We start from the raw sequence: 21,877 nt of genomic DNA, 5'->3' as shown, positions 1-21,877 counted from the left end.
CTAGAGCAAGCAGTTAGTGAAAATGTAAACAGAAGCATGCAACATAATTACTACTATCAAACTAAACTAAGTGCTACTTCAAACAAAAAAGCTCATCTCCCACACCTAGAGAGGATTATCAATTCATTACTTCTACCCTTACTCCCCCAACACTGAAGCAGCAATGTCACCTTAATTTTTTTTTGGTTGCTTTACATAGAAAGAAACAAGTAGAAGGGCACTTGGAAATATTTTTCATTTCCAGGTATTTGTAGCACTTTTCACATGATACACACACAAGTTAAACCCTTGCACAAGCTTCAGTGAATTTAGCCAAAAGTCATGGAAGACTGTGAACTGCCTTAATAACAAGCCCCAAGCATCAGTCAGTAGTCATTTAATTACATGTTTTGTATTTATTGAAAAGGTAAAGTTAATGTTATTCTAAACCTGAGTAGGGTTCCTGGAAGTCACAAACTCTGCACCTGAGCTGCCCTACCATTCCACCACTCTCTCAATGACTTCTGATCTGGCTTACATATGCAGCAACAACAACATCATCAGCAATTTATTATCAAACTTAGAAACAAAAACCAAAAACAAATGTTGACAGTTTCCTGGCAGATTTTCTGGTGTGCATTCAAACTCCTTAAAGCTACAGTGTGTCTTCAAACTCCACAAATTACTAACACAACACAGGAGAAGTACAGCAGTGGTGAAGCACAACTGACAGGCAGACCACCAGTACAGCAGGTAACTTCTCTGTTTCACTGAACAGGCTTCCACATCAGAAAACATCGCTGCAGCAGTCTTTGGGGTCACCCCACCAGAGCGAGCAACCCACGCGCAGCACATGGCTATGGGGACCACACTACCTTCTCCACCCTACTTCACCGTTGTTCCAATTCTAAAGATCTGGAAAGCTCTGGCAAATTAATGGATTTCACATAGCTTTCAAAAGCAGGAAAAAGATCTTAAAGTGATAAAATATACCAGTATCTGCTGTATACCTCTTATAGAAGCTGCTTTATTGGACATTGCACAGTTTTCCAGCTCTGACTCAAAACTTAGCCTCTTCTTTGGCAAAAATGTTGAGGGAGGAAGGGAAGGAGAAACAATACGTGCAACCTGCTAGACCATTAAATACTTGCAAGCAAATTATATCCAAGGAATCAGCTAATTCAATGACATGCTGTACAATAACTTTCTCAATTCTCAGTAGCACTGAAGCCACAACACCAGTTCTACACAACTGCAATCATACCGTTTGGAATCAAAACCTCACCAATCAATGAAGTCAGGTTTGATGCCTAATTATTGTCTTTTGGTCCTGTGCAAGTATGGACTGTAACTGCTCAACAGGCAGCACTGCCTGCTTTGCATTCTGAAGGTATTACAGTGATGGCTAAAATGCGTAAATGTGGGTATATGATAAAGGACATCATGAAATTCAGGATGATTACAGAGACAGCAATAGTCTACAGAAATAATGTTAATCAGCCTTCAATTACTAACAAGCATTTGCCACAATGCCAGATTTTAAGAGCATGGGAAACAAGATTTGGAGAGAAGCGACAACGAGAATCCTCAGGACTACAGTGGCACTGCTTGAACCACCCGTGGGGAAGCGAGGAGACATGTTCTGAAATAGCTCAAGGCATCTTGCAATCATAATATCTACTTCATCTTTCCAGCAAAAAAAGTTTGTGTACAAACACTCAGCACCTTCTTTTGATAGCCAGCTGTGGCAGCCAAAGACACCTCAGCTAGAAATGATACTCTCCCTGGAAGGCAAATCTAACAATCAGGACCTAAAAACTTCTTTGTTGATCTATATTAACTCCCAAATCCTATAAATTGTTTCCAAACATATTCCCTAGCAGTGTTTCAGTTAATCCAGCATTATTATCACAGTTTCTCCTAACATTTAGAATTATTATTTCCAACACTTTTAACTCCCAAATGTTCTTTCTTTGTTTTACCACTTAAAAAAACTTAACTAACCCCCTTCCCACGCTGGACATTATTTCATTGAGGGTACTTGTACAGTGTTACCATTTTTCACCTCTTTTTACTCAGCCCCTGTAGTATGCTCCCTCTGCCACTCACTGCATCTATCTGATCCTTACAATTAAAGTTGATTTTTCTACAGATTTTACTTTCCTTGTATTTTTTAAGGAGGAGAGGCAAGCAGCACAAATTGTGGCAATGTTTGGAATTACATCAAATATAGACCCATTGGTACAGGGCGCACTTGTTAGAAGCATTCCACTCACTTGCAAAGGAATAAAAAAACCGCTACAAAGCATGACCATATGCAATTACACTATGATCACCTATGAGACAGGTGATACTGACTCACCAATAACTTCTGATCTTCTTTTGCAAGGATCAAACATACATATGTTCACTCCTAACCTTTACTATATTTTAATCAAACTTTAAATATCAACCTAAAGCAGTTGACCACTGAAAGGGTCATGGAACACTGCTTCAAGGGCAAAACTAAAATGGAAAACAATTTACCACATCACCAAATTGTTGTTCTCATGAAAAAAAACAATATCACAAAACTACATCTGGTGACAAACAAACAAACAAAAGAAGAAAAAAATCTGCTTGTATCAGTTGCAAGGATGAAGTCATCCCGGACTGTGAAAAGCAAAGCCACGTCAAAATCCCTCAGAAAGAGATTATTCAAGTTGAGGATTGCTCCCTACAGTATTGTTGAAGCCCTTGCACCACTCAGTATTCACTTCTCCAAAAATGCATCTTCCCTCACTCCCTGGGAGACTATTTCACAGTCTAGTAGACCTCAGTGTTGAGATGTTTTTTCCAACGCTTAGTTCTCCTTTCTGTATCTCACCCCACCATGCACAGTTAAGTCCTCCTTACCATACATAGCTTTGTTTCCTGCTGCTTCTGCCAGGGCTTTTTGGTTAGGAGGTAAGATTATTCCCCTTTATTAACAAAAGGGAGATAACATTTCAGTCCTCTCCAATTATTAAGAATCACTCCTACCCTTTGAACATCCTCATGTTATTTATTTCAAGACAAACAACCCACGCTGTAAGAGACACGCAACTAAGGCAGAGATCAAAAGTTTGTAAGTTCTTTTAAAGCAAAGAGCTTTAATGGCAACTTAAGCTCCAACACTGGAAACTTGCTATTAAGATTCTAACATTACCCTTAACTCAGTCCCTGTATTCCTTGCTGTCTCTCTTCAATAGGTCAAAAATTCGCAGAGTGAAATCTTTTTCTCACAAGACATGTTAAAAACCACTAACCTTGGACTTCTGTCATGTCTCAATTCAAATAGTTGAACAAAAAAAAAATTGGTTTTACTGATATAGAAACAAAATGTAATTTTCCCAGGGTAGACTAATAACCTAATTTCTGCTCAAAATTACTGTAATTCTTTTCTTGACAGCATAAGGCTTACCAAGTAAAATGGAGAAAGTTTGCTTCTGCAATCCAGGAATGCATTTGTCCCTAATGAATCAATAAAACCACACAAACCCTCGTATAAAGCAGCATACAATCACAGCAGCAACAACGGGGTAACTTCCTTTGCTAATCAAACACTACAGAAGTGCCATGTACTTGATATGCAGACGATAACAAGAGAAACTGTGTCCATGCCTGCCACAATGAGGTCTTCTATTTCTGTAATTCACTGAGCATCTTTAACAGTGTCGTAGAAGAAAACCAGACGCCATCTTATTCATGTACATGCAGATATTATCCCAACAATATATTCAGCATTAATAAAAAACCAAGCATAAAATCAAGAAAAAGTTATTTCTTTGACTATAAATTCACTAGGCCACAGAAAACGGAAAGACTTTCCCCGAGTCTGGAGTATCAGAGCTATGCAGAACGGTAACCACCCACTGCCAAGTCTTTAGCATGAAGAGACAAACATTTATTTAGACACTGTGGGCCACTGGCTGCAAACTGTGGACTGTGAAGCTGTTTCCATCACAATGGTGAAGCATCTGCCAATTTCTAATCTCTAAGGTTTTCCCATTAACCCAGTCCATGATTCTCCTATAATTTCCAAGAGATAAAGTTATTTTTTTCTGAAACATATGTTTCTAGATTAAATGCACACTCAGACACGAACTCACTCAACTCTCTCCCCATGTGTCCTCCACAGGTTCATCAGATCCTTTGCAAAGGCGTTTTTTCTAACCTCGATCCCTCGCAGATAAAAATCCACTATTATATCATTGCTTTTTCTTGGGGAATATGTCATACGTACTGGGAACTCATGAATGGGGCTACATTTAGAAGCAGAAGAATTAGCCTCCTCAGGACAAAGAAGAACAAATGGAAAACATGATGACATAACTTACAAACCAGATACAGATGGGAGGGAAGAGAAAAAAGAAGAGGATTAAATCCTCACCACCTACAATTCAAAGGCATTTAAAATACAAAGTACCCACAGCAAAACTAGAAGAGATACGCACCAGATGCAAAATAAAATGTGTACGTGAAATTACCTTCCAGACCTTGTCACAAGCACTGTGCACATGCAGATAGAGCTGAAGGATGACAATGCTATGCCTTAGAAGAAGGAACTCAATTTTCACATGCTACACTTAGGGACAGGAAAAATAAAACTGTAACTAGCACACAGGAAGGTTTCCTCTGAGGTACGTGAGGCTGAAACTGAAGAATCTGTGATCATAAAGATAATCCTGGAAATACAAATAAAAGCACTGCTACCATCCTGAGTCCCCAGACAAAAACTGGCAACCATACCACCGCCATCTCATAAAATGCAAATTGGTATATTTTCACTCCATATTTGCTTCTGACACTCAAATGCCTCCTCACAAGTGAAAGTGTCAAAAATCTCATCAGTTCTCTGTGTCACTGCTTAGTAAACTACAAACATCAGCAAGAACAGATCTGGGAGCCACTAAAAGAGAATTCAGAAACCACTGCCTGTGGGGAAAGTATATCACAGCTGACGAGCAACAGAACGAAAGACTAAACTTTGGCTTCAGTCTCTCCTCAGCAGAAAATGGCTTCCAGATTTGCACCCTTGAAGCTTAACATGTTGATCCATACATTTTCTCTTTAGACAGGACTGCAGCCAGAAGATTTGCTCTTTGGTGGAGATCTTTAGGGGGATTCCTTCCTCTTGGTAAAAAAAGCTCCTATTTCATGAACGTTGTTCTTAAACAGCTGTGGTCATGGGACCTTAGGGTGTCTTCAAAAGATTCAGTTAATAAACAAGCATACAAGAATAAACAGACTTCAGAAATTATAACAGTCTGAATATAAAATATTCGGGTACAACAGCAGGTGCTTTTTATACCGTATGCTAAGTCCTCGTTATGTATTTGGCATTGGCTTCGTTACAGCAAGTATGAGATAACTCACTAACATGCTGGGTCATCAAAACGCACCAGATGGATGCTCCAATTACACAAAGTCTCTTCCCTTCCCACTCCTCTCCTCCAAACAGCACGTAACTTTTAAAGAGCAATGACAGGCGCCAACATGGAAAATCCTATGTCGATAATTACTTACCTACCAAAGTGTAATCACTGCTCCAATTACTTTAGTCAAAACTGATGGTAAAATTTGGTCTTGATCTTGAAACCATTTACAAAGCCGTACTGCCGCAGAGCTTGCGAGGCTTTGGGAAGGGCTGGGTTGACCAGGGTGAACACAGAACTATGCACAACTGAAAGTCTCAGGCAACTTTGATTTTTTCCTAAATAATCCACTCCTGTCACCAACCTCATGCAAGCTCCCCTGACACTGCCTTAACAGGTGACGGATACTTTTTTGCATTTTCAACATCCCAATTTGTCTTCTTGGGGGGGGGAGGGGGGGAAATTAACTAGACTCCTCCCTTTCCCATATTCTCCCCCTTACGCACACATGTCATCTGTAGACTGCTGCCACTGGAGAGGCCGACTACAAGGGTGGTGCAAGGCCTTTTCCTCATCAGGTGGCACCAGTGGAAAACGGGTGGGTTTCCAGTGAAGCTGCAGCGACAGACTGCTGCCTCGCATTGAGCGACTCTTCTCTGCAAGCAGAGTCTTCCTTCCTAAAACACACCGGCATTTCAGACGGGTCTCCCATGCTGTTCAAACTAAGTATGAATAATTATAGGTGACTTTGCAGCACACCTCTTCATACTTGAAAGATTTGATGACTTTGTATTTGCAAACGTGTCTTATCTCCCTAGCATGAACCCCAACACGTGCCAGGTGAAGACCAACGAAATCCACCCAAAGACTTCACTGGATTCTTCTCAGAGCCACTAAAGCAGTGACTTTTATCCAGATTATCAGGTATGCCCACTATTCATCACCTCACTACATCTGAAAAGCCAACACAAAAAGGATGCCACCAAGGTTTGTATGCTACTGCGCCATAATAACTGTGTGAGATACTGAGAAAGGCCATGAAGCCGCAGGATTCCTGTCATATACTGTAGAGAGAGAAAGTCTTCAATAGGCAGAGTAAATAAAGTGACAGTACATGTGCACCTAGCTGGAGGAGGTTAGTCTTTAAGAGGGTGTGTCTGATTTTTTGACACACTAAGCAGTAATAACCAAGACACAGAATTTTATAAAAACGGAAGAATAACAGCTTTTTTGTGTACTGTCATTAAGCCCTTGCAGTTCATATGATTACTAAACCTTCAGACCGACTTTAAAAGTCTCTTAACTGACTGAAAAAATATCTTCCTTGCATCACAAGAAGCCCTGAATCATTCAACCCCACCCTGTGAATTCCTTCCCGGTAATTTCCCCTCTGGATTCATGTGTAAGACACCTACAAAAGTACAGTACATATCCCTCAGTGTTTCCAATGTCCAACAGCCCTAAAGTCATTGTTCTACATACTCTGCCATTTGAAAACACAAGGCTCATGGACAGGCAGCTGAAAAAGTCTTCCTTTTCCAAATAAATGAAGTGCTGTTTCTTAATAAAAAAGGAACTCTTATCTTACTGCTGTTTGTGCTATTCTGTTATCCAGAGCATATCTAGTGTGTGTATATAAACCTGCACCACGTTGCCTGTGGATGCCACTGCTTACAAGACCGTAACACAGAGTTTAACACTGCAGATCAAAGTTGAATCGTGAACTGCTCAGGTTTCAACACAGTTATATGCTGGAAGGAAAAAAAAAATCAAAAATATCTTTGGACCTCTACCTCAGAAGTCATTATCTTCATGGATAAAGATGCTGAAGAAAAAGTATCTTCAATAAAATATGAGTTTGCATACCAGAAACGTGACACACAAAAATTGCCTTTGCTCCATGCACAAAAAGGCTGTTCATTGCAGTTTTAATTCCTGGAGAATCACCAAAAGGCAATCACTTTTGGAGTAGAGAACTTACTACTTTTTTGAAAATTGACTATATGAATATTAACTGTATAAAAGCTAGGATTGTGCTTTTGATATTTACTTTTCATGCAATTGTATTTCCACACTGTCATTCAGTTCAAAATGCTTCTATTGGCTCTCAGGGGGGTAATTTATCCTGAGGGGGGTCTGACAGAGAACCAGATCTCCTCTAGGAAATGTTTTGTTATTCCTGGTCGACGACAGCTAACAACTGGATCCCAGTGACACAGGCACTCACATAACCAGGGCAGCAGAAGACATCAGGACATGCTCCATGTCACCTGCGATAACCAATGTAACCCAAATAGTTACCTGATACGTTACTAAGACTAGTTTTTATCTAAAATAAGCAGTGATACGTGCAGCTTGTAGACATCCTAATCAATTTATTCTTTTCTTCTCCTTCCAGCTTACTTATTTGGCTTTCCTTGAGACAAAAATTTTGTTCAAGAGGCTGTGATATCTTGGCTCCAAAACCAGAAATAATTAAATCAGTAGCTAATTAGAAATACTAGTTCTTTTTAATAGAGTAGTTAGATTTGAATCCAGAACATGTTTCAATGTATTGTATATCGAAGCATTAAATGTGTGTAACTCCTAAAATACAGATGTGTTTTCTGAAGCCTTGATTACCTTTAAATTTGCATTCAAAAGCAGCTTGACCTAAGCTGAAATAAAAACATTCGGTCTTTACAGTTTTGTTAAGTAAAGAAATAAAAAGATACGTGAGAGCATGTTAAGTCCCTAACTCAACTTTAACTGCAACTAAAACTGCCGATTCCAAAATCGGTGTGGCCCAAAGGGTACTGCACTCAAAATACAATCCATTAAAACTGCCTGACTTGGACAAGACTTTAAACTAGGGCTAAGCAATCAGACTAAATATCATAAGGCTGTAGTTAAAAGTCTACAGCCTGGATGTTGAAGCTAACACAGAGCCAACGTCATGAAGTACGGCGCTGTCACCTCGGACCGATGCCCAACTCCTTGCCAGGAAGGCATTGAGCTCAAACGTCTCTCCCATGCTCCTCGCAGCCCTAGCATAGTCCTGCACGAAGAAGCTTTCAAGGCCTTTGGGATTTTCTCATTGTTATGAAATAAAATTAAGCATGACAAAATCTGAATGCTGTCATGGCAATCTCATAAGTGGATTACATTAATCATTTATCAGCAAGGGAAGACAATTCTTGAGCGAGAGCAGAACCCTGAGTTCATCCCTATTTATCACTCTGAGACAAAAGGTACAACACCTGTGGATATCACAAAAACACATGAAGTTCATGGAAAGGTTATGTAAAATGTCGACTGAAAATGCAATGGAATTACAAAGCTACAGACTGGTTTTACGCTGACTCTTTTATTTAATACAAGTTTCTGTTAGCTCACCACAGAGTTACTGGGGGAGATTTTCTTCATTAGGTAAAAGGTAACTGCACGGCACATAATTAGTAGGAATGCTGCTTAATAAATCTCTCATTTTTTAAAAATTGTGCTCTAATTTTTAAACTGTTGCAACATAATTTAACACAAAAAAGTGCTTTCTAAACTTCTGGACGTTACCTTTCTCTGTTTTGATCATCTTAAAAATCCAATTAAAAAAAAAAAAAGTATCAGGTCACTGGATAAGCTAATACAGCAAATACACCTATATTTCAGCCCTTTCCTGGGTGGGATGACTATGGTAAGATGGACTTAAAAACCAGTGCCCACCAGGAGGTAATCACCACCTCCCTCACGCTGTAGACGCCCTTCACCCCAACGGCAGCGGCAGAGCGAGCAGCTCTCTGCATGGCGACTTGGCCGGCAGAGGAGGAGGGCAGGTTGGAGGAAGGCTTGACTCCAGCAGCCGTGCCCCGTCCCGCTGGGGCTGTAAGCAAAACCTTCTGCACACTCTTGTGTTTGAAAACCCATGAGAGGCACGGCACTTCGGCTTCAAAGCTTCATGCTCTAGTTAAGCCAAGAGCTACAAACATGGCATGTGCAGCCCTCGCCTTAGTCACCCAATTTAGTCACCCAATTTGAGAGCTTATATCAGATGTTTTTTAGAGATCCTTTCCAACTCAAGCTACTCTGTGATCATAAAAAAAGCTGGTGTGAGAAAGCTGTTAAGAAAAGAGAAGGAAAAACCCCTCAGCTCCCCACCCACATCACACAAAACGTACCAATTTCCTCTTCCAACAGTGGAGGCAGTACCCACCCTCCCAAAATTCACCTGAGACAGCCAACATACAGAAAACTACTGTTTTTGCCTGTTCTGTGGATTTGAAGAGTGTTAGTTAAAGCATTTTGCTTACGTTAGCCTGGGGAAGACCTAAAGCAAGAGCTTTTACCCTCCGCTTCCTCCCCCTGCTCTGGCAGGAGCTTTTTTAGATACTACTCTCAGTTGTTCTTTTAAAAATGTTTTTCTAATTTAAATTTATTTAGTCTAAAGAAGAGTTATATTTAAGATTTCCAAAGCACCAAGATTTCAAACATGATCGAAGTCCCATCAGAATACACACTATATAAATACATGGTAACAGTAACACTGTCAGCAAGAATTGCAACTCATGTATCAGAATAAACAAACAAACAAACAAAAAATCCACGAATAAAACCTAAGCATATGTTAGGCAAAAAAAGTCATATTCACTCATGTATGTTTTAAAACCTGCATTATGTTCTTTTTTTTCCCCTCCTCCTTCTGTTTAAAAATACCTTCTTCTACCCAGCCCCTAAGTTCTTGCCCACCCAAATACCCACCAATTTTTGAGCAAAATATGTTTGCCAAAAAAACATTCTGAATGACCACCAGAAGAGGAAAGATCAGAACCTTTTTCTCTTATGTACAAAAATAAAAATAATTGCAGAGAAACAAAATTATTTATACAGGTCAATATAGGGCACCAAACCTGTATCTCCTAGATATCGAACCAGTACCTCAACCACACAAACACAGAAAGGCAGTTCTTCCCCTGGTATACACCCCCAGCATAGAAAAAATAAAGCAACAGCGAGTTAATGTAGGGTGGTTGCTCAACTGATCTTGGTAGCAGTTGGCCAAGTTTTGTAGACTCCGTGGCTCTGCTGTCCTGGTGTTTTCCTGATCTGTGCTCATCTTTTAGAGTTGAAAGTTTGAGTATGAAATTCAGCAGGGATGCTTTTGATGCACAAAATGGGTGCCACAAAGGTTCAGAAGAGTTTAATTAGTTGAAAAAATAAATTACCACTAAAAGGATTCAGCCCAAATTCCAAGAATGTGCTGCTCATTTGTCACATTCACCCCCAGACTTTTAATGAAGTCTCTCACTCCCTACTCTCACATTTTCCTCAGATGGGTGACAAGGTGGTCATCTTACGGAGAGTAATTTTTATTGAAGTGCTCATTAAAAAGAAAGAAGCAAGTAATGCTTAATCACTGGCTTATGAGCAAGATTTAACAGACCAAGTAGATAATCCAAGAATATGTTGGACAGCATGGGGGGAGGGTACACGTCTAAAAAAAAAACAACAACAACTTTAAATGCTTTAGATTTTTTACACATTCTGAAGTCACTGGCTAAACGTCACAGAATGTCTCCTCATTCCTTTCGCTTGGCAGTGGGAAAAACAGAGGCTCCCAGTGGGGTCTACCTCACCTAGACTATTTATTGTTTCAAATACTTCTAATCCATTTCTTTCACTAGTTTCCTTGATGATGTACAAAACCCTACTGCTTATCCACAAATAGTTGCTTATACAGGCTTATTGGATGATGGAAACTTCTCCCAGTAAGTATTTGCAATTAGACAGAACACAGCACAGGAAACACCTTGTAGGACGTGATCCTGTAAGGACAACACAACGGACCAGGTGAGATGCCACTTTCCCAGCAGCATCTCCCTACTGGCTCCTTGGAAACAGATTTGCACTCCCATTCCCACTCCTCCTCCCATGTCAAGATGGACCCTCTCCAGCAGAAAGGGTCTAGTGGAAAAACACCATCCTATGGTCCTAGAGTACCCTCAGCTAAGTCCTCTGCCATCCACAGCTGTCATGTACCCATTACACTGCTCATGTATTTATTTCTTCAGAATTAGGACAGGTATTATCATCGTTATTTGCCCACATATGTGAAAGCAGCAAATAAAGATGTTTCCCTAGGCCCCTTCAGTAAAGCAAAAAACATGCAACTTTTTTCGAAGAACACAGTCTCATGCAGTGGAAACAGAAAAATACTATCACACTGCTCTGAGCAGCTGGCTTATCAAATCAATCAATACTGTGAAGCAAAACCAACCAATCTATTTTTCAGAAACCTTTAACCCCTATGCAATATGTATTACAGGCAATCTATTAGAAATAAATGAGCAGAGAGTTGTTTGCTAGATCTCTCATTAAGCAGGAATCTTCACCTTCTGTGAAACCAGAAAAACACATTTAAAAATGCAGTATGGAAACATCAAGGCTTGACTTAAACCTACAGTAACAGGATCTTGTTCAAAGTTCAGCTGCAATTAATCAAGCTGCACTGCCTATGAACAACATGTATTAAACTATCTGAAGCACCTCTAATTTTTTTTTGTTATTGTTATTAATTTTTTTGAGTGTAAGAGGAAAGGTCTGATTCTTCTAATTCATAATCTCATATAAATCCAGAACAGCTACGATCAAGAGCAGACAATTTGTGTGCCGAGGGAAAAAATGCTGAATCTGGTCTGAAGTATCTAGGCCATGAGATGCAAGTTAAAAGTTTCAGCGCTCTAATTTTTCCTTCATTTTGTCTATGTGATGACTCTGAAGTTTATTTTATAATTTATTTTTTCTTAACGTCATAATTAGTTTTGGATACTAACCCTGAACTCACATACATATGGTAACACCACAGAACCAACCTAGTGTGTATTTTCCCAGCCAACTTTTCTGGATTTACTATTGCTTTTTCCTGATTTTGTTTGCCATAAACACTACCGCATGCTGAGACAACCTAAAGCCAAACAACAAAACAACTGCAAATGACTACCCACATTGGCCTGTTAAAAATACAAAATAAGCAGCTGAACAGCAGATTCTATTTCTCTGCATGTGCGTGTCTTTCATGTCAGCTCTAGCACCGGTAGGCACTGCTTATAAAAAGAAAAGGTTAATTAAGTTTCAAAGATACACATAATCCTCATATTGCAGGCTTTTTAAGTTTAAGAACGTAAGCATTGTATATGACTGTGGCTTAAAATGGTATTAAAGAAGTCAGAAGCCAATTCCTAGTCCAATTAAAACCCATTCAAATCTCATATGCAAAGAATTCAGGTTTCTGGTTAGTGTTGCTTATTAGACAGATGACACAAACTTTAGCCTCGAAATTAGTTGTCCCTGATCTCAAAGCATTATGAAGTCTTTACATTCACATAGAGCAAACAAGGTGTTCAGGCTTATCTCCAAAAATCCACACCCACTTTCCCTGCCCCAGAAGAATAAGGGCACGATGGACTACACCAAGATTTTCACCTCTGGCATCCACCACGCCACCACATCCAGCATCACAAAATTTCTTCCAAAGCGTTACTTCCTCTGGTTTAAACACATGAAGACAGTTTTAACAAATAAAAAATTGGGAATGCATTTACGCTCTTCCCAACACATAAGGAATTGCAAACTTATCATAAACAAATGATTGAGAATTAAATTATTAACTCAAGAAATTGTGAAAAGGATTTTATATTAAGTAACCAAAAAGAGTTATACAAAAAAGCTTTGGCATCTCTCCCTCCTCCCCAACACACCAAAACGATCTTTTCTATCTACCTAGGTGTACCAAATCACCTTCCCAGCTCTCTTACAGTTTATAACCAAAGGGCTAATCTGTGAATACCTTTATTCTAATAGCCTTCCAAAAGGCTGACCTTGCATCTGTTAGAAGACAGCACAGTAGCCAGAAAAATTGCTATTTTAAGTGAGGACAATGCATTAATGTAAGATAAAAGTATTGCTTCAAGCTACAAATAGAAACGTCCAAGAAAACTTAACCAATGAATTACACGATTCATACTACAGAGCCAACCTTGAACTGCCATTACTTTGTAGAAATCAGTTTGGCCTAAAAGCTCATGGATCCCTCAATCTCAGATCACATTTTCCAATGAAGGCAAGCTGTCTTTCACTCAGGTTTACATTTCACTCATTAAACGTCCACAACACCTGTCCCAAGGTGCATCAGAATGCTAAATTTTCTGCTTTTGCAGAGTTTCCTGTGGTCTTCCATTATTATTTATGGGACACCTAATTTTTCAGTATAAATACACACAAATGCACGCAATTCAACAGTAACTGTTCTTCTCCTTCACTCCCAAACAGTATTTCTGAGCAGCCTACCCTTCCCCTCCCCCTTCCCCACCCCCCCCCCATTAGAGCAAAAGGTAACATGCATCTCACTTCTGGTTATCTGCATACCACTAAAACGTAGCACCGAGAGAATAAACACATTTTATGTCACCGTCAGTGTTTGGGAAAATCAGGCATCACGTGCTTGTTCCAGCCACGGGCTGCAAAGGCAGGTGCAGTCGGTCTAGATTTTAACAGCAATGCAGCAGAACCCGGAGTACTGTGACTGGAATATTTTCCAGGGCAAGTTGGTTGGGACCCCACAGGCCACAGTCGCAGAGCAGATGCAAAATTGCAGCCACCTGGGTGTACTCTTATCAGCTGGCGTAACACGATGCATGTCAAAGACAAGAAAAATGCTACATGCCCGATCTGCCCTACGCCCACATTAGCTCACTCTTAATATATGCAGAGTCAGGCGAACATCTCTGCCTTCTAGTTCCTCAGCAGCTATCAAAACAGCCGGATCTGCAACGCGCTCTCTGAAGCAAACTGCAATTCCACAGCCCAAAAAAGCTACAACAGGGGAAAGCAAAAACACGTTGTAGTTTTCCAGCCTAGGCCCAAGTTCCCGTCTCTCTTAAAAGGCAGATTTCTAGATGATGGCAATAAAACAAGTTTTGGTAAATTGCTCCTCTTAACACTGATCTTTCCAGAAAGCAGACGCAGCACATACGGCTGCACTGACCACGACTGTGATTTAGGCAATCGTTACATCAAACAGCTTTTCCGGGAAGAAAAGATCAAGACGCCTTCCCTTTCCTGAAACCGGTACGTGATGGTAGCAGATGTCACCTCCCCGCCAGCCCAGGGACGGAGAGCAGAACAGGCAACTCGCTGCACCCCACAGAGAGGATGGGAAGATCCAGGCCCCGTTGGGTTCCCTTCTGCAAAGCGGGACGCGGCCGGAGAGCCCGGCAGCACCTCCTGCAGGAGAGGGCTTTGCTCCCCGCCCTGCTGCGACCGTGACCCCTCGATCGGCGACTGCAGAATCTCCACATCCCCCCCATTTCTGCTTTCCCTTTTCACCACAGAAAAGATGCGGGGTGGGGGGAAAAAAAAAATTAAAAAATCGAAACCAGCAAACCCGTGCATTAGGGTATGCCCAGCTCCACGCAGTATTATTCCACGCATGTCCCACCAACATTGAATAAAATAACTGAACAGATAAAATAAGCGAAAGCACCTAATTGCCCGCCGGAGGCTGGAATGGAGGCATTCACGGACGTGCCGAGGCCGCTGCCCGCAGCTGGGGGCAGGTGCAGAGCCGCCCCTCTCGCTCGGAGATGCGCGCACACCCATGCAGGCGCAGGCGGAGCGCCGCAGCCCCCCGCTGCCGGGAGGCGCCGCGAGGGCGGGAGCGGGCCGGCCGCCCCCCCGGCCGGGCACCCACCCCGCGCCCCCCGCCCGCCGGCCGGCCTCCCCGCCACCCAACGGCGGGGGGGGACGGACCCCAACTCCCGCCCCCGGCCGCGGCCCCTCCGCACCTGGTGCGGGTCCGTGCCGCCTCCTCAGCAGGCAGGGCGGCTCCGGCGGGGGTGGCAGCGCAGCGCAGGGCGGAAAGCCCGGCAGCCAGCCGCTCCTCCCGCTGCCACCATCTTCCTCCTGCCGCCGCCGCCGCCAGCACCGCCCGCCCCGGCCCCTCCTGCCGCGCCGCGCCGCGCCGCCCTCCTCGCGTCAGCGCGCCCGCTCCGCTCCCTCCGCCGCCCGGCGGCCTCCGCCCCCCACGCCGCGGGGAGCCGGGTCGGGGAGCGGCGGGCGCGGGGGAGCGGGCGGGCGGGCGCGGGACGTGAGGGTAAGGGGGCGGCGGCCCCGCGGAGGCGGGAAAAGCCCCGAGCGGGCTGCGGGGCGGCCTCGCGGGGAGCCGGGGCGCTGCGGCCGGGAGGGAGAGCGGCTCGTCTCCTCCCGGAGGGTGCCCGGCACCGAGGAGCGCTGCTTTTCGGAAGGTAAAACGCTCAGTATTCTCTGACGCGCCAGCTCTTGCGTGGGTAGCACAGAGCGAGGGAGGCCCAGCAGGGCACGAACCTTTCCTTCTCGCCTTCCCTTTCGCACGGGCCCACAGCCTTCGCTTGCCCCAGGAGAGGGGAGCGGGCTCCCACCGTGCAGCTGCAAGGTGTAAGGGTGGATGTGCCAAGGCCGTGCATCCTCTTTGCGGCTGCCAGCCGGCCTTGGGCACCCTCCACAGCCGCGAAGAAGCCGCAAAGAGCGTGGTGCTGCACGCCCAACCAAAGTGTGCGAGCAGCCTGCATGGAGGCTTATTTCCCCACTATAAAGTTCTTAACAGTGCCTCTTCCCTGAAAGAGGGCTACTTACTCCATTGTTTGCATAGATAAACATAGCATTAGTCCTTAGGTTGCACCTGTAGCCCAGGCTATAATAGCTATTGTAACTGCTTCTCCAAGCTGCCGCTCCCCGTACTTCACTGCCTCAGTGATTCCGCATGTACGAACAAAATCCTAAATTCCTCAAGATAGTGTCTTGCGTTTTATGGTTTTTAAATCAATATGGCTGGACAGGCATAACCAAAATAAACCATCGGGAGAGGTACACTTTTTTTATTTTCACAACCATATTGATACCATCAGTTTTGCATTTAAAAAAGGGTGGGAGACTTTAAGATGCCTAACAACAAGTGCAAAACTTGTATTAAATTAGTACATTTTGACAGTATTGTGAATTTGTCTCTTCAGAGAATGTGATAAACGTCTGTGAAGTGTTTAGGCATGTCCCACTGCAAACTATCATAAGTAATCTATACATATAAAGGCTTGTAATTAATTACTGTGATAACATGGTGTTAGTTTGGAATATAATTCTAGTTTTCCTCTTCCAAAAACATACCCGAAAGAGACTTTCTGGTTCTCGGTAATAGGCTAGCACCTATTCCCCTATTATGATACGGTTCAGCCACTCCGTAAGCACAGCTGTACTTTTATATCCTAGCCAAAATGCTGCAGTACTCTGCAAATGAAGACATTGAAAATGAGAGTATGAAAAAAATATTGTTGAAAAAGAAGGAAGAATTGAGAAAATCAGTGACTTTCGTTGCTTAGACAACTGCTACCAAAACCCTTTCCTCTATTTTTAATACATTGCAACACTTCATTTTTTTTCCTCCTTTGCTAATAGTTTTTATTCATTGACGTTTTTCTCTCCTATCCCGGAGACATCTTCCAACCTGATAACTTTTGTAGCAAAAATAACAAAACCTGGAGGAGATCTCTGTTCCCTTCTCCTTTTCTATGGCCTGGATGTATGGTCCTGGTACAGCCCCAGGTTACCACAATTTAGAGTGTGTAGCATGCGCGTGAGAGACTTCCAAAGCTATTGATTCTTGGGTAGTTACATTAGGTGAAACACTTGTGATTACATTCCTTCTCCCTGTCCTCCCTCTCAAAATAATGAAGCAGTTAGGCCTGAATGTGATCTACATTTGCCCTGCTTTAAGAGGGAGATTTGACCGCATGACCTCTAGAGGTCCCTCCTGACCTACCTTACTCTGTTATTCTTACAATTTCAAAAGACTAATAATAGCAGTTTTCATGACTGCTAAATTATATCCAAGAAAAGTTCCATACCCTAAATGCATTTTTCTTCCCGAGCTCCATTTTACCCCATTTGTTTCACGGCTTACCATGACAGGTCTTCTAGCGCACAAGTTGTCTGTGAACCTGAAGAGATGCTACTGCTAATGCGACGGTATTAGTATGCTGCATTAGCATTGACCTTCAGGCTCTTACATGTTTTCAATCTGATCATCATTATTTAGTCAATTTTTTTCTCTTTCCATTTTTGCAATTAAAATGCTGGAAATTGCAGACTTTGTTTTTGAGGTAAAGCTTTTGTTTATGCAACACAGTTTTGTTCTAGCTCTTTCTGAAAACGTAGAAACAATTTTGAGTTTTGTAAAACCACACTTACATGAAATTAACCTCCTGGACAAATGTAAACTGCCCTTTTAAAGCTGACCAGATCACATTCAAATGTAGTAAATAAAACCTGACTGAAAAACCAGTATCAAAAGCACCAAGGCTAATCTGTAACATTTATAAAATGGCATAACGCTGTGGATGAATCTATACAATGTACTGGACATTAAATGATAACCTTGTGAGGGTGACAGTTTTCTAAGTCATTGTAATCTAACAAATGCAAAGCATCCAGCTTCTGGCATATTCAGACACTCTTGCTATGCGAATACTGCTATTTACACTGAACCAATATTTCATTGTATATAGTTTCCCCTCTTCCCCCACCCCCCAGTATTTCAATTTAAAGGCAAGCATTGGCATCATCCCACGTGTCAGTGGCTTTTAAGGCTCAGTGCCCCCCCTGGTGACTAAGACATGCTTACCTTAGGGGAAGATGGATGTACGCAGGCCTTTCTTCGATAGAAGTCCTGCACCGGCTGAGACCAGCCTTGCTGCCTCACATATGGCTTGTGATCATGCTTGCCGCTCAGCGCTGCTGTGAAGGTAGAAAGGTAGATGGAAATTGTCAGATTTTAGAGAGCCCTCGGTTCCTGCATACACACAGATCTCCTCTGGGCTTCATGGGCAGAGTTGTATGGGGTTTCTAAATCTGCTCCACAATGCCACAGTCTGCCTTTGTTCTTGTAATATTTTAGGGTCATTTGGCACAAGCTGCTGTGTGAGTGTCGACAAAGCATCTATCTCACGGGGAAGAGCCTAGCCCAAGTTTCATATGGACATCTCGTTAGCTAGGCCTGGATATTTCAAAGGGGAAGAAGATTTCTCTTTTCAGGAAAAAAACTACAATCTGTAAAGTACACTAATTGGATTCAGCATGTCTACATTCCACCTCTATTTATATACCCATTAGCCTAGATAAAAGCCTTGGCCATGGCAGCTCAGACACTTTTTACTACATTAGTCTACTAATCTAGTCAGTTTGTATGTATTTTCAGGAATTGGACATTGCAATGATCTTAGGTCTGTGACTTGCTACTTTCAGCCTTGGGCCAAAGGCAAAACAGCTCTCATGGGCTGAAAAGGCCGGTGCAAGCTTGACATAGTTTTAAGGTCAGATAGCTCAAGATCCACGAGGGACAGAAATGAATGCTTTTTACTGTCTGAAAGCTTGGGATTACAGCTTTCGTGTGTCAGAAAGCATTAATCTCTGACTCCAGTGGTGTGTGAATTACCTGTTGCTGGAAGAGTGTGGGCTGTTTCAGAGGGGCTTGCTGGTACTGAAGTAGGTGGCTTTCAGAAACGGAAATGTTTTCAAATTCTGATACAGGACCAATGAACTGAAGGAAGGCAGTTTTCTGAATAAAAATCTCCTAGACTCAACCAGCTTATCTTCTTGATTAGCTTGGTCTGAAATAGCTAAGTCAGGAGTATGGAGTCAGATCTATGGTTTTCAAGCCTAGAGGTCACCAGTATTGTCAACGATTCTGACTTCCCATATAACATACCTGTAAAATTTCACTGCGTGTGTCTGCATCCAGCCTGTAACTCATTAGCAGCACAACAAACGCTTAGGTTCCACAGGCATTTTCCTTCATAAAGTGATTTCCCATGTCAGGGAATGATACCTTAACATATCTTCAAGCACTCCTGCACACTAGACAAGTGCCCAAGGAGGGTGCCTGGCATTTTCTTTATCACTTGAATAGGTGTCGTCTTTAAGGTAGTACTGGAAGATCTCAAAGGCTTTATTCTGTAAATGTTTCTTCTCCCTTTTCTTTGATTTTATCTTATGACACGGCAGCAAGACAGCCTCTAACTAATTGGGATTCAACGCCCCTTGAAGTCTCCTAGTGCTGTTTCAGGCGTTGGTCATTGCTCCCAAAAAGTTCAGTGCAGATTTCTACGAATCTTATTTTCTGATGATTCCCATCATCCCATTGGCCAAGCTTTGGAGCAGGCATCCCATATATTACAACAGAAAACTTCACTTCTGTTGGGTTGCAGTTATTGTAGCCTGCCCACCCATAGCCTGTAAAAACAGGTTGTCACTTTTCTAAGGTTATAACGATCTGAGGGGACAGAGTATCACTAGTTATGCTTTGAAGCATTTACTTTTTCTGAGGGGTCATATACTAAATATTTAATTAATTAAAATTATAAAGAATGCAGCCTCATCTATGAAGAGGCCTTAAATAGACAGCTGGCAAGGAGAAAGCTCTTCAGGGTATAATAAAGTAAAACTGCTGTGCCTTCCAGAATACTAGGCAACAGACTTAATCACAAAATAAATAAAATCCCAAAGATATAAAAAAAATTCTGAAAGCTTGAGGTATAATAAAAGGGAACAAATAATCAGTCAGGAGTCAGCCATATGGATAATATCATGATATGTGGTAGTATTTGAGGAGTTCAGCAACAATACATTGAAGTAGGCAATTTTGAAAGTTTGGAAATATGCTAAAGGAGTATAATCAACTTGAAGGTCACCCTTAATTTACTCTCCCCTTTCTTACACACTGTAGAGAATTTTGCTTCACTCTTCCCCTTCACTAGTGAATCAGTCACTTTTTCATACTGTTTTTACAGTTTTTTGAGACATAAGCATAGATAAGCAATAAAGCTGATAGTGGTTCTTTATATAGAACTGTTGAATAAACCAAAACTGTGTATTTTTCTAAAAAGCTGTAAGAGTTTAAAGACAATTTGAGAAAACCTCCTTTGTATTATAGATATACATTCAGACTATGACATGAACACCCTAGGACTTTTAATGGCCATGGTGATGGAAAGTAAAATGTATTTTCCAGGTATAACAGTCAGAAGAAGTATTTGTGTAGTGAGTATAAAGCACCTTACTTTATACAATCATAGCATCATTAAGGTTGGAAAAGACCTCTAAGATCATCGAGTCCAACCATCAACCCAACACCACCATGCCCACTAAACCATGTCCCTAAGTGCCGCATCTGCACGTCTTTTAAATACCTCCAGGGATGGTGACTCAACCACTTCCCTGGGCAGCCTGTGCCAATGTTTAACCACTCTTTCGGTAAATAAATTCTTCCTCATGTCCAAAATATATATTCAAAGTATAATCAGATTGAAGAATTTATCTATGTAAAATACCTGGCTTCATACTGCTTTGGCTGTTTTTTCTCAGAGCAGCCCTGAACAGAACGTGGTATTTAGCGAAGCCAATGAATTCAGAGAGAGAATCTTGCACTTAGTACACCCAACTGGGATTTTTCATATTTTTCATACAGGTGCACAAGGGAATCTCTAGCAAAACTTACACATCAGAAACCTCTCTGGAGGAGTAAAAAGGTTATATTAAATATGCCAGCTGCCCTTGTAGTTTTACCCCAATAGATCTTTAGTAGGTTACAGGAGCCAGCACGTGCAAACAGTGGGAAAGGGAGCACAGGGAGCCTGGAGAAGACTGGCTTGATTTACCTTACCTTACACTCCTCCTCAGCTACCTTCATGCGTGGGATTCTGAGGGGCTGACCTGTTGGCAGCATCCTGATTGTTTGCAGCTGCTGGAACCAAGAGTGGAGGTTTGGGACTCCTGGTGGCAATCGCAGGCATTGTCATTGTCTCCCTGCGGCTGTGTGGCGTGAAGGCATTTTTCAGGCAAGAGATAAGAAATGAGGTCTTGCTGAAAATTACTTCTATTTGCCCTCACCAAAAACTCCTGTGACACGAGCATTTTCCTTCAGAATATCTTTTGTGTTGAGCTTATTAGCAAGGACATTTCAATGTCCCTTGTGTTTCTTTGACTTCCCATTTTTCAGGCCTTTCTTTTCAGACCTGAATTATTTCCCTCAGCAATCTCTGCCAGCACGCTGCCAAAGTGCACTAAATAGCTCCACTGCTGGTTTTAGATGTTAATTTACTTGCTTATGAGATCTACACAGCTGATGGGACAATTCAACACTACCTTGCTCTTCCCCATCTAAGACCTAGCGGCAGATGGAGATAGGACATTGTCCACCCAAATGACCTCTAACAGCGACTCTGCAGAGTCCCAACCTGCAGTTCAGATTCCTCTATACAGGGAAAAAAAGTTAAAAGAGGTGTTCTGGACCGTGTGTCTTCTAGCAGTGTGATTTTGCCGATAGCTTCACCTGCATTTCGTCTTTCCATTACAGCGCAGTTTCAGAGGTGTCTCAGGGAGAGGGACGTGAGCGAGCTTAAAGCCTAATCCAGGGAAGGCAGCAGTGGTGTGTGGTTTGCAAGGTTGAA

At 42.2% G+C, this 21,877-nt stretch overlaps 1 protein-coding gene across 4 annotated transcripts in view; it reads right to left on the bottom strand.

Annotated features, from left to right (window-relative positions):
- Positions 1-15,307, bottom strand: part of APBA1 (amyloid beta precursor protein binding family A member 1) — a 104,709-nt gene extending 89,402 nt beyond the window's left edge. For 3 of the 4 annotated variants that reach the window (XM_076362473.1, XM_076362472.1, XM_076362476.1), the window contains exon 1: positions 15,188-15,307. The gene's annotated coding sequence lies outside the window, so the exon portion shown is untranslated. Of the gene's footprint in view, positions 1-14,886; positions 14,972-15,187 lie in introns of those variants that run through there. The other variant, XM_076362475.1, reaches the window with a different exon arrangement.
- Between the last annotated feature and the right edge of the window lie 6,570 nt (positions 15,308-21,877).

The sequence above is a fragment of the Aptenodytes patagonicus genome, chromosome Z, assembly GCF_965638725.1.
Source record: "Aptenodytes patagonicus chromosome Z, bAptPat1.pri.cur, whole genome shotgun sequence".
Taxonomy (NCBI): domain Eukaryota; kingdom Metazoa; phylum Chordata; class Aves; order Sphenisciformes; family Spheniscidae; genus Aptenodytes; species Aptenodytes patagonicus.
The sequence above is the reverse complement of the archived record's forward strand: the minus strand, read 5'-3'. Positions and strand labels throughout refer to the sequence as shown.